Source organism: Danio aesculapii, chromosome 2, assembly GCF_903798145.1.
Source record: "Danio aesculapii chromosome 2, fDanAes4.1, whole genome shotgun sequence".
Taxonomy (NCBI): Eukaryota; Metazoa; Chordata; class Actinopteri; order Cypriniformes; family Danionidae; genus Danio; species Danio aesculapii.
This window is the reverse complement of record NC_079436.1, coordinates 19,279,182-19,291,368: the sequence shown is the minus strand read 5'-3', so window position 1 is coordinate 19,291,368 and position 12,187 is coordinate 19,279,182.

Sequence of the window (12,187 nt, the reverse complement as noted above, 5' to 3'; positions counted from 1 at the left end):
TTATTGTTGCCTTGAACTTTTGCCTGCCTTTTCACCACGTCTTCTAAATTTGCCCCTGTGTATCTTGATCTGTTTTGGACTGATTATTGTTGCATTGCTATCCTCTGCCTGAATTACTACTACGTCTCTTGGAATTGCCCCTGTGTTTGTTGTTTGGTTTGGACTGCTTACATGTTGCTGACTCTCCGCTTGTTTACTTGTTGATGTCTCTGTCGAATCTCATTAATAAACTTCTGCATATGGATTCTAATACTGTCTCAGACTCACATTACACATTCACAACACATAATCATTCTCAGTCTTAGTGCTGCACGTGGAAATGCAGAGAAACTTTAGAAATACAAAACACCTAAACATTGTGTACTGGTGTTCACTAAGGTGGTAAACTGAGATTCATACATTTGTTTTCTTTTCGGCTTATTCCCTTTATTAATCTGGGGTTGCCACAGCGCAATGAACCTCCAACTTATCCAGCATATGTTTTACGCAGCTTATGCCCTTCCAGCTGCAACCCATCACTGGGAAACATCCATACACACTCATTCACACACATACACCACAGACAATTTAGCCTACCCAATTAACCTATACTACGTCTTTGGACTTGTGAGGGAAACCCAAAGGAAACCCACGCAAACACAGGGAGAACATACAAAGTCCACACAAAAATGCCAACTGACCCAGCTGAGGCTCGAACCAGCAGCTTTCTTGCTGTGAGGCGAACGTGCTACCCACTGCACCACCATGCAGCCGTAAACTGAGACTCTTCCAGTTAAAAAAAAGAATTGAAAACATCTTAGAAAAATGATTAAACTGTAAAAGTCCTACAGCGGTGATTCCTGCAATACTTCATTGATGGTTTCAAATGCCAGTAGCTGATCTGCAGATGCAGTGTACAGTTAATGAAGAGATGTCAAAATGGCACAATACAGTAATAATACTCTAGTCTATACAGACAGGTCAAAAAACACTAAACTCCTGTTACATGCCAGCAGCAGGATGTATATGAGGAGTTTATTTGCAAAAAGCGATAACTGCATTTTTTAGAGATATAATAATAAGTCTTACAATTATATAGTCCTTTTCTGGACACTCGAAGCTCTTTACACAATGGGGGGAATCTCCTCATCCACCTGGATAATGCGACGGCAGACATATTGCGCCATGCCACACACCAGTTGATTGGTGGAGAGGAGACAGTGTGATGAAGCCGATTATGATATGGGGATGGTTTGGAGGCCATGATGGAATGAAGCAGCGGGCAAATTTGACCAGGATGCCGGGGTTAAACCCATACTCTTTTTCGGAGGACATACTGGAATTTTTAACGATCACAGAGAGTCAGGACCTCGGTTTAACGTCACATCTGAAAGATGGTGCCCACTGAGCAGTAGAATCCCCGTCAATATAATGTGGTGTTAGGACCCACACAAACCACAACTTGAGCGCCCCCTGCTGGTCTCACTTTCTCATGTGGTCTCCCATCCAGGTACTGATCGAACGTGTAAGGATGGCTATATCTCTCCATAATATTAAACCCTGAAAACGGTTATGGAGCTCCACACGAGACAAGACCATGAGAATGGTCAAGCACTAAAACAATAAACTTTCTAATCTGAGAAGAAGATCAGCTAGGAAACCAGTTGTTCGGGTTGTCTCGATCATGCATCCTGAGCCCCCCTCTTTGCCCTGGAGTTTACCTTCTCCACCAGAGCAGCTCACTCACATTCCACACAGAATGTTTAAGTTTTTAATATGGTGTATCTTGTGGCTTTATATTCATGTTTGGTGTCATTTTAAATGTCTCTGTGTGATTGGTAAAGTGGTCTTAATTTCACTGTAATATTTTACAATCTCCCTTATATCAGTTAATTTGGGTTTTGACTTTGATCAGATTTTTGCCAGATGCTCCACTCCAGGGAAAATGGTCTTTGCATCAACTCATGACCAGGCAAGAGTCTTGGTGAAGCTTTTATTGTCTTGAATTTATGATGATTTGAGTATTTAGGCAAAGGGTGCAGAAGTGTCTGGGGGATTCTGTAGGCAGGATACCCCATTGCAGTTTGTGAGTCTCTGAGCTCTGCATCAGGACTTATATGATGCAATGTATTTCTACACGGTCAGGTATTAATCTCTAACTTAAATGTATCTTCGAATAATTGATGTTGTACAATCTTGATTGGCTTATTTTGTTTAGTTATGTGAATTTGAATGGAAAATCTTTGCCTGACAAATAAATGTAAAATTCTTGTTTAACTTTAATATCTCCTGAAATCATTTAAATCTAGTAGATTGTTTAGGCTGATGTTTCCGCAGCCTACGACCAGGATTTGTCATACATTCAGGCTCAATGGATGGAGCATGGGCACAGCATTAGAGACCTGATGATTTCTGACAATCACTGACTTAGTATGATATAATCTAGGGGGCTAAATCAAACTTCCTTTAAGTATGAGCAAGCATAGGGCGGCCAATTATTGCTTAAAGGAAGTAGCTTTCAGTTATATTCTTTGACTAAGCTAAATCAAACTTTTCTTTAAGTATGAGCAAGCATGGGGCCTATTATTACTTAAAGGAAATTAGCTTATCGGCTAAGAATCGGAACTGGCGAGGATGTGTCCGTGAGCAGATGTAACTGGCCAGCATACTGACTCTAAGCGACTTCGGGTAAACGATGAACCATTACTTGAGAATAAGGATTTATTAGGTTAATCAATCTAAATTAGACCGAATCACAACCTATAAGGTGATCAGCATGAATTAGATAAATCTAAAATTATTATAAATTGGAGTCAGATTAAAATTCGGAGTTGGAAACAAATTAAAATAAATCTTAATGAATAAAAATATTTCTTTTCACATGTGCTAAAAGGCTTACATGCATTTAACCTTCACCCATGCTGTTAGTTCCTAGGAAAAATAGATGGGCCCTTACAAACGCAGCTCTGCTTAGTTTCAGTGACCATGTGAGAGTTTCAGAGAGCTAGCTGCCAGCATAACATGTTTTTTATTGTGCATTGAAGAGTACAATTACAAAGACAAACAAAAAAACAATGATTTATGGAAATGACTAAAACTGAAGTATTGAAGATTTCAATAGCAAAAAAACTACATTTATTGAACAAATAAAAATAACCTTCATATATCACCCTTTTAAAATATAAGACTGTTAAGAGATTATCATTATCTGAATTACATGCTTTTTACAGTGATTAAAGAGATCAACAACACAGGACTTTCTGTATGAAAATTTTCAAAATCTATGCAAACATTTGTACAAAATCTATGCTAACATGAAAGAGAAAGTCAGTTTAATGGTGAAGGGATTGATCAAATATGCCTGTTTATTGAAGGTTTGCAAAAAAAATGTCACGCTCTCCAGTGGTGTAGTCCTAAAAAAAGGTGGTATGCTATCAGAATCAGAATCAGAAAGAGCTTTATTGCCAGGTATGTTCACACATACTAGGAATTTGTTTTCGTGACAGAGCTTCTACAGTGCAACAGCATTACAGAGACAGGACAAAAAACAGATAATACATATTTTTTAAAAAATAGAAGTAAGTAGTGAGTGCAAATATACAGATTGACAAGTGTATGTACATGTTTATTACGATATACAACATTATATGTGCAGCTGTTATGTGCAAATTGGCATGTAAAGTGTGTTGTTAAATAAGTGTATATGTGTATAAAAGTGTATAGCAAGTAGTGATGTTGGTTTCGCAATTATTATCATCAAGTGTTCATGAGATGGATTGCCTGAGGGAAGAAACTGTTTCTGTGTCGGGCTGTTCTGGCGCGCAGTGCTCTGTAGCGTCGACCAGAAGGTAAAAGTTCAAAGAGGCAGTGTGCTGGGTGTGAGGGGTCCAGAGTGATTTTGGCAGCCCTTCTGCTCGCTCTGGATAAGTACAGTTCTTGGGGAGTAGGAAGGGTTGTACCAGTGATTCGCTCAGCAGTCCGAACTATTCGACGTTGTCTTTGGAGGTTGTATTTAGTAGCTGAGCTAAACCAGACAGTTATTGATGTGCAGATGACTGATTCAATGATGGAGGTGTAGAACTGTTTCAGCAACTCCTTTGGGAGGTTAAACTTCCTCAGCTGACGAAGAAAGTACAGCCTCTGTTAAGCTTTTTTGACAATGGAGTCAATGTGAGTGTCCCACTTCAGGTCCTGAGAGATGGTGGTGCCCAGGAACCTGAATGACTCCACTGCTGCCACAATGCTGTCCATGATGCTCAGTGGGGGGAGAGCAGGGGGGTTTCTACTGAAGTCCACTATCATCTCCACTGTTTTGAGCGTGTTTAGCTCCAGGTTGTTGTGGCTACACCAGACAGCCAACTCCTTAACCTCCTGTCTGTAAGCAGACTCGTCACCGTCCTGAATGAGGCTGATAAGTGTGGTGTCGTCTGCAAACTTCAAGAGCTCCACAGAGGAGTCTTTTGATGTGCAGTCATTCGTGTACAGGGAGAAGAGCAGTGGGGAGAGGACACACCCCTGGGGGGCGCCAGTGCTGATTGTGCGGATGCTAGATGAGAATTTTCCCAGCTTCACCAGCTGCTGCCTGTCCGTTAGGAAGCTGTTGATCCACTGACAGACAGAGGTGGGCACAGAGAACTGAGTTAATTTGGGCAGGAGAAGTTTTGGGATGATAGTGTTAAACGCCGAGCTGAAGTCAACAAACAAGATCCTCACATAGGTCCCTGGTCTGTCTAGGTGTTGCAGAGCATAATGCAGTCCCATATTTACTGCATCATCCACAGACCTGTTTGCTCTGTAGGCAAACTGAAGAGAGTCCAGTGAGGGTTCAGTGATGTCCTTCAGGTGGGCCAGCATCAGTTTTTCAAAGGACTTCATGACCACAGATGTTAGTGCCACCGTTCTGTAGTCATTTAGTCCTGTAAGTTTGGGTTTCTTTGGGATGGGGATGATGGTGGAGCGTTTGAGGCAGGAGGGCACTTCACACAGCTCCAGTGATCTGTTGAAGATCAGGGTGAAGATGGGGGCCAGTTGGTCAGCACAGGATTTTAAACAGGCTGGTGTTATAAAATCTGGGCCTGGTGCTTTTTTCCTCTTCTGTTTCCGGAAGACCTGGTGCACCTCATCTTCGTTAAACTGTAGGGCAGGTATGAGAGGGGCGGGGGGTGGTGGAGGTGTTAATGGTGGCGTGAAGAGCAGTTCAGAGTGGGTGTGGGGGGTTTTCTCAAACCGGCAGTAAAACTCATTCAGGTTGTTTGCAAGTCGTTCATTGTCTACAGTGCTGGGGGATGGTATCTTGTAGTTTGTGATGTTTTTCAGATTTTTCCACACAGATGCTGTGTCGCTGGAAGAGAACTGATTCCTTAGTTTCTCAGAATAGTTCCTTTTTGCGACTCTGATCTCCTTTTCCAGTGTGTATTTGGCCTGCTTATACAAGGCCCTATCCCCATTCCTGTAAGCAACCTCCTTGGCCTGACGTAGCTGTCTGAGTTTTACAGTGAACCATGGTTTGTCATTGTTGTATGTGAGTTGAGTCCTGGTAGGAATGCACACGTCTTCACAGAAACTGATATAAGATGTTACAGTCTCTGTGAGCTCATCCAGATCGTTTGCAGCAGCTTCAAAAACACTCCAGTCAGTGAGGTCGAAACAGGCTTGTAGATCCTGCTCAGTTTCGTTAGTCCATCTTTTCACAGATCTTAATACAGGTTTGGCTGTTTTCAGTTTCTGCCTGTAGGTTGGAATGAGATGAATCAAACAATGGTCAGAGTGTCCCAAAGCTGCTCGTTGGATGGAGCGGTATGCATCCTTTATTGTAGTAAAGCAGTGATCCAGAATTTTGCTGTCTCTTATGGGACATGTAACATGCTGTCTATATTGTGGCAGTTCACGGGACAGTTTTGCTTTGTTAAAATCCCCGAGAATGATTAAAACAGAGTCCGGGTGTTGTTGCTCTAACACCGTGATCTGATCAGCTAGTTTCTGTATCGCCAGGCTTGCGTGCGCGAGCGGAGGAATGTAAACACTGACGAGGATGAACGAGCAGAACTCGCGCGGGGAGTAAAAAGGCTTACAGTTAATAAACAGTGCTTCGAGATCTGGACAGCACATCTTCTTTAAAACTGTTACATCTGTACACCACCTTTCATTGATGTAAAAGAAGGTCCCGCCACCGCGTGATTTCCGCGTTGATTCTTCGTCGCGATCCGCTCTGAACAGCTGATAGCCCGGTAGGTAAAGCGCGTTGTCCGGTATGGTGTCGTTCAGCCAGGTTTCCGTTAAACACAGAGCAGCTGAATGCAGAAAATCCCTGTTTGTCTGAGAGAGCAGAATGAGTTCATCTATTTTATTGGGTAGAGAGCGGAGATTTGCTAGATGGATGCTAGGCAGCGCGGTCCGAAATCCGCGCTGTCTGAATTTCACCAGCGCGCCTGCACGCTTTCCTCGTCTGCGCGCTTGAAAGCGTTTGAGTAGCACCGCGGCTGTTATTTTATTTATTTATTTATTTATTTTTTAACTATTAACTTCCACAACAAAAGGAAAAACAAATACTAAGACAATGTTGTCAATGTAAGTCCATGGTTACAGGTTTCCAGCTTTCTTCAAAATATCATCTTTTGTGTTCAGCAAAAGGAAAAAAAAAGTCGAACCGGTTTGGAAAAAAATTTATTCGTTTTAAAGAGAGATGCTAATAGTCTAATCCTATTTAATAATTTATGTTTAGCTAATAGTGAGGCTAATAGTCAGGAACAGATCCTTTTGGGGTAAAAAAATAAAAATATACATTTTTAAGTAAGAATTGAAAATAATACACTAAAATATGGGAAGTTTAATCAGAAAAATAAGTGAGTATACCGAAGGGATATGCAATTATTGATCCTCAGAACTGGAAATACCCAAACAGCTCATGGAAAAAAGTAGGCATACTGAATATACGTGTGTATAGCAAGAACTACACCACTGATGCTCTCTTGTAAAAGTATTTTATAGTATTTTCAAAATACAGTATTTTATTTAGATTTTATTTGTGGATGCTGTATTTTGCAGCTTATTTTGATAAACATAAAACTAAGGTATTTGGTATTTTATTTTAAAGTACATTTCAATGTATTTTTGCCCATCCCTACCTGACATTATCTAATTTTTTTTTTACTTTTGTGCAAGTAATGTCTGCAGATTAGTGCATATTATATTAAATAATGCCTCGTTTGCATATTTAACCTTTTTAGACAACTTGAATCTTCAGTGTTTGCAATTCTTAATATAATCAATTGACTAGGCTATAGACTTAAAAATTCCTTTAAATATTTATATATGTATCATATTAAAAATGGAAAAAGTCAGGCAAACAAAGGTTAGTCACTCTTCATATCTATATAATAAAGTTGTTGTTTTCTAGATTGTCATCAGACCAGAGTTGCCATGACGACAAAGTGGGATGGTGTAGTGAATGTCACCTTTGCTGTCGAAGCGCTGAAGTCTGGAGCTCAGGACTGTGTGTGTGTGTGTGTGTGTGTGTGTGTGTGTGTGTGTGTGTGTGTGTGTGTGTGAGACGGGGCACGGAGGGTGGCCCCCTGGGCCCCTGCTGCCCTGACGGCCCTGCCACAGCTGCACTCAGGTGAAACCGACGTGGTGGCAGCAGCATGAAAGCTCCAAAAAACACAGCGGAAGCGTTCCTCCAAGATCAAAGACTAAACGCTGGTTCTCAGTAGGCAAATAGCTTCTGTTGCTTCTGAAAAGGGTGCTGTAGAAATAAATAAGCACAACTTATGCATTGACTGTAATGCGTTACTCAATGATTCTTTCATAGAAAACTCAATTTTTTGTCGAACTTCAATACAGCATAAATCAATTTCTATGACAATACTTATCTGAAGCTTCTCTTCATTTGGAGAGAAGCATGCTGGGAAATGGCAGTCAAAGTCGTTTCTGTGACTTTTGCCATTTTTTCACTTATATTGTATGAATGCACATACATTATAGATCTTTGTGCTGTGGAATAAAAGCATTCAGATAAAGAATATTGAAAAGCTAACCAACATTTTTTTTTTGTGATTATGTTTGTGTTCATGGCTGTGTTACAAAAAAAAAGATTACAAATAATACAAACAAAATGGTTAGCGTTAGTATATGGAAAATAACACATTTATTGTTTTAGATTTTTATTTTACTGTTAAAATCATATCCAAGGATTACATCTCCAAAAAGGACAAACATACATAAAAATAAATAAATATACAGTGTATCCGGAAAGTATTCATAGCGCTTCACTTTTTCCACATTTTTTATGTTACAGCCTTATTCCAAAATGGATTAAATTCATTTATTTCCTTAAAATTCTACACACAATACCCCATAATGACAATGTGAAAAAAGATTTTTGGAAATTGTTGTAAATTTATTAAAAAAGAAAAAAAGAAAAATCACATGTACATGAGTATTCACAGCCTTTGCCGTGAAGCTCTAACTTGAGCTGAAGTACATTCTGTTTTCACTGATCATTCTTAAAATGTTTCAGCAGCATCACTGGAGTTCACTTGTGGTAAATTCAGTTGATTGGACATGATTTGAAAAGGCATACACCTGTCTATATAAGGTCCCAGGGTTGACAGTGCATGTCAAAGCACGAACCAATCATGAAGACAAAGGAATTGTTTATAGAATTCTGAGAAAGGATTTTCTTGAGGCACAAGGCTGGGGAAGATTACAGAAAATTTTCTGCTGCTCTGAAAGTTCCAATGAGCACAGTGGACTCTTCCTAGAGCTGGCCGGCCATCGAAGCTGATTGATAGGGAGAGAGGGGTCCTAGACAGGGAGGTGATCAATAACCTGATGGTCACTCTGTCTGAACTCCAGCGTTCTTCTGTGGAGAGAGAAGAACCTTACAGAAGGACAACCATCTGTGCAGTAATCCACCAATCAGGCCTTTATGGAAGAGTGGCCAGACAGAAGCCACTCCCTGCCTGGAATTTGCCAAAAGGCATCTGAAGGACTCTTAGACCATAAGACACAAAATTCTCTGGTCTGATGAGACTAAACTTGAACTCTTTGGAGTGAATGCCAGGTGTTACATTTGGAGAAACCAGGCACTGCTCATCACCAGGCTAATACCATCCCTACAGTGAAGCATGATGGTGGCAGCATCATGCTGTGGGGATGTTTTTCAGGAGGAGGAACTGGAAGACTAGTCAGGATAGAGAGAAAGATGAATGCAGCAATGTACAGAGACATCCTGAGTGAAAGCCTGCTTCAGAGGGCTCTTGACCTCAGGCTGGGGCAACGGTTTATCTTCCAGAAGGACAATGACCCAAAGCACACTGCCAAAATATCAAGGGAGTGGCTTCACAACAACTCGGTGAATGTCCTTGAGTGGCCCAGCCAGAGCCCAGAACTAAATCCTATTGTACATCTCTGGAGAGATCTGAAATTGGCTGTACACCGTCGCTTCCCATCCAACCTGAAAGAGCTTGAGAGGCACTGCAAAGCGGAATGGGAAAAAATCCTAAAGACAGGTGTGCCAAGCTTGTGGCATCATATTCAAAACGACTTGAGGCTGCAATAGCTGCCAAATGTGCATCAGCCAAGTATTGAGCAAAGGCTGTGAATTCTCATGTACATGTGATTTTTCAGGTTTTTTATTTTTTAATAAATTTGCAACAATTTCCAAAAATCTTTTTTCACGTTGTCATTATGGGGGATTGTATGTAGAATGTTGAGGAAATACATTAATTTAATCAATTTTGGAATAAGGCTGTAACATAATAAAATGTGGAAAAAGTGAAGCGCTATAAAAACTTTCCGGATACACTGTAGATAATGTTATGCATCATTAGGGTCCATAAAAAACTAAAAGTGGTATGTGCAAACGTTTCTGAAACAATGTTGTTGTTGTTGTTGAACAACAAAACAAATAGTTTGGTAGTTTTCATCTGATCTTTGTAAATAAAACAATCTTAAAAAAAAGTGTTTAAAAAAGACAAACAAACATTAAAATATCATCTTTTTTTAAAGGGATAGTCATTCATTCATTTTCTTTTGACATAGTCCCTTTATTAATCAGGGGTCGTCACAGCGAAATGAACCGCCAACTTATCCAGCATTTGTTTTACACAGCAGATGCCCTTCCAGCAGCAACCCAGTACTGGGAAACATCCATACATATTCATTTACACACATACACTACGGCCAATTTAGCTTAATCATTTTACCTATAGCACATGTCTTTGGACTGTGGGGGAAACTGGAGCACCCGGAGAAAACCCAGGCCAATACAGGGAAAACATGTAAACTCCACACAGAATGCCAACTGGCCCAGCCGGGGCACAAACCAGCGACATTCTTGCTGTAAGGCGACAGTGCTAACCACTGAGCTACCGTGTTGCCCCTTAAAGAAATATTTCACCCAAAAATAAAGAATCTGCCATTATTTACTGTTCTAATCCTCCAGTTTGAGGTTTTTCTTCTTTTGAACACAAAATGTTAAAGAATGTTGGAAAGATGTAAACAATGACATCCATAGTAGATAAAATAAATATGGAAGACAAGTTACATGTTTTTATAAATATCTTCTTTTGTGTTGAACAGGAAAAATGAAATCAAACTGGTTTGGAGCAAGTAAAGGGTAAGTAAATAATGGCAGAATCTTTTTTTTATGTGGACAATATTTAAGACACATTTTGTTCTCTGTGAATCAATATCTAACTTTTTTAAATCAATGCCTAATAGTTAAACATCCAGGAACACGAGTAATGCATCTCATTGCATTTTTCTTTTAGAATACACTATACACTGGCTCTAATTAAGTTAAACCAACAACAAAAGTAAGTAGATGGAAATGTAATGGCTACTGTATGTAAGTTCAATTAATGGAGTAGTTTACCTCAAAAGGCTGTTCATTTACCCTCAGGACATTCAGTATAGAGATTTTTTTCTGTAAGACATAGTGAGTCATAAAGCTCAACAGTCAACAGCGTCGAACAAATCTTTTATATAATATCTTCTGATTGTGTCAAAAATATTTTTCTGATCATTTCTTTAGTGGAACAAACTGAATTTGTCATTAAAATTTCTCAGTAAAATGACAACACTGTCAAATAAAGTTATAACAGCGTAATTAATACGTAATGACATTTAATTGCATTTTAATGGCAAAATAAAGAAAAGTATTAATGATGCTATTAAGAAATTCAGGACACGATTATAATGGGCTCATCACAGTCATGTTCATGGCAGATTTATGACAAGTTATGAGATCTTATTAATGTCAAGTTGTCATGACTATGATATGACAGGTTGTGATGTACTTGTTTATGTCAAGTTGTCATAAAGACATTTGAAAGAATGGCATCTTTGCATTTTAAATTACATAACTGAGCAAAAGACACTTAATGACAGTCATCATAAGCATGCATAAAATTTTCATATTTATGGCATGTATTATCATTGCTATAAAGGTTTATCAATGTCTTATAAACACCTTCTTTAAGTAAAGTGTTATCCATTTATCAAATAAAGTGTTATAATAATGCATTTGTTTGCTATATTTAGCTATATTTAGATATATTTGACATTTACTTTTAGCGAAAACATGCAAATGTTTTCTTTTTGTTTTTAATTCATAAACAGCTTTATTGACATTCATACACAGTTGGAACTCATCAAAAGCTGCTCTCTGCGCTATTAAAGGCTATTGTTTAAGGGAATACATTTGTGTCACTTTTGATGTGAGGTGGGAAATAGATTATGCATTATCTCAGGCCCTTTGGGTGTACTAGTCCATCTCAGCATTCGTTAAGGCAGGACCCTGTAGACCTGCTGGGTTCTGCTCTGCAATGTGTGGCCAGTATCTCTGACAGGTCATTATTGGCCATCATGCTGAGTGACGGACTGCAACGACCAAGCTTGCATTCATTTCTTTTGCCGTTATTGAGTAAAAGAAGCTGCGGTTTTTTGTTTCGTCTCAGCCTTTATCAGAATGATCAGAGAGAAGCAAAAAAGTACACTGTGTTCAAAATATCACAACGATACTTGAAGTACAACTGCAGTGCATTCCTGGACACTCAGCTTATTGTGTCTGTAATGTTGTTTTTGTATTTACTTTTAATGAATTACAGTTCAGAGTTGGTTCCAACACAGGCTCATTCTGAAAGCGCAACCCTATATACATTTCTGGAGGTTGCAAATTATGTATCCAGAACAGTGGTTCTCAACT